The sequence below is a fragment of the Triticum dicoccoides genome, unplaced genomic scaffold (assembly GCF_002162155.2).
Source record: "Triticum dicoccoides isolate Atlit2015 ecotype Zavitan unplaced genomic scaffold, WEW_v2.0 scaffold191058, whole genome shotgun sequence".
In the NCBI taxonomy this organism is placed as follows: Eukaryota; Viridiplantae; Streptophyta; class Magnoliopsida; order Poales; family Poaceae; genus Triticum; species Triticum dicoccoides.
Window position 1 is genome coordinate 1 of NW_021230289.1, and position 1,299 is coordinate 1,299.

The 1,299-nt window shown below is 37.4% G+C and overlaps 1 long non-coding RNA gene across 1 annotated transcript; it reads left to right on the forward strand.

Moving 5' to 3' along the window:
- The first annotated feature begins 340 nt into the window (after positions 1-340).
- Positions 341-863, forward strand: LOC119344889. Its single transcript, XR_005166860.1, has 3 exons — positions 341-426; positions 530-649; positions 781-863. It is a non-coding gene; the product is annotated as an uncharacterized LOC119344889 (long non-coding RNA).
- The last annotated feature ends 436 nt before the right edge of the window (positions 864-1,299 follow it).

The following is a 1,299-nucleotide window of genomic DNA, read 5'->3' on the forward strand; positions in this document are numbered from 1 at the left end:
TGCTGATGGCAATCTTCTTGTTCCCGCATATGGATGGGATTAACTGACACGTCTTCTAACTGCATGGACAAATTGTAATATGGATTGTGGCTCAAATTGTCCAATATGTGTTATTTCTCATAAACTTTGGAATTGGATAATACATAGCTAGCATGCTTTTCACTATAATGGAATATGTTTATGTTTACTACAAAACATATAGTAAAGTAGCAAACAACAATGATGTAGTAATTCTCCCAATAATTCTTGGAACAGAGTTGTTTATCTGAGCCCAGTATGTAGTTCAGCTGATTATCTTTACTCATTCTTTGTCTTACTCATCTAATTGAATGCTATATTCAGCGACGACGATGACGGTTACACTGAGGCACTAATGCGGGGCTTTAAAGGAATAAAAAGGAAAGAGCTGATGACAGGCTTAGAAAGGTTTGTTGTTTTATTCTCTATATTATCATTTTGAGGCGCACTTCTATTCTTTAGGTTTTGAGAATTAATGTGAAATCACGTATGCTTGCTGCATGAGTATCAGCAACAGAAGAAGAGACCAAGATGAAGGAGTCTGAGCTAATGCGAGGAAACCCGCTGATCAATATGAATAACTTCTGCTCCTTCGACGTGGAAGTAACAATGCTGCCTACTATATTATATTGTATGCTTCTTTTATGTTGTGGCTATCCTTTTTAAATAAAGTAATGCTGTCATGCTTTATTCTGAGGTTAATCATATACATGTGTTTGTTGTAGGTGGGAGGATGATGATGATGTTGTATTTAAGATGCAGGGTCATGGAGAGACCAAGACACCGAAACGGTTCATCAACTACACCGTCATAAGTGATTTCCACCGCAAGTTTCTGCATAGGTAACTGAAATGTTGTTGTTGTATGCTTTTTGTCGCCTGGACAGTTTGCATGCTGGTGTTGGAAGAGCCTGTGATGTTCTTTATTCTGAAGACTAATTTGTATGACATACATAACTGTAACATCCACGATATCTTGATGCTGATATGATTACCCTATTCCTAAGAGTAAAAGAACCACACCGCTTGTGTATAACTGATGTTGTGTCAACACTTCTGGATCTCTGTATTAATATTTACTATCTGAATTCTTTCAGGCCCACATTGACAGGGAAAATTAATATGTTCGGGGTGTTCTCTCATTTTGTGTGTCAGTGTCTTGGAAAATGTTGTTTTAGTCGAATTCTAGTTTTCTTGTAGCAGCCTGAGGTCCTTCTCTATTTTATTTCTTTCTGGTTAGGTAAGAAGTACTGTTAGTGAGGTTTGGCCTTGCAAATTGGCT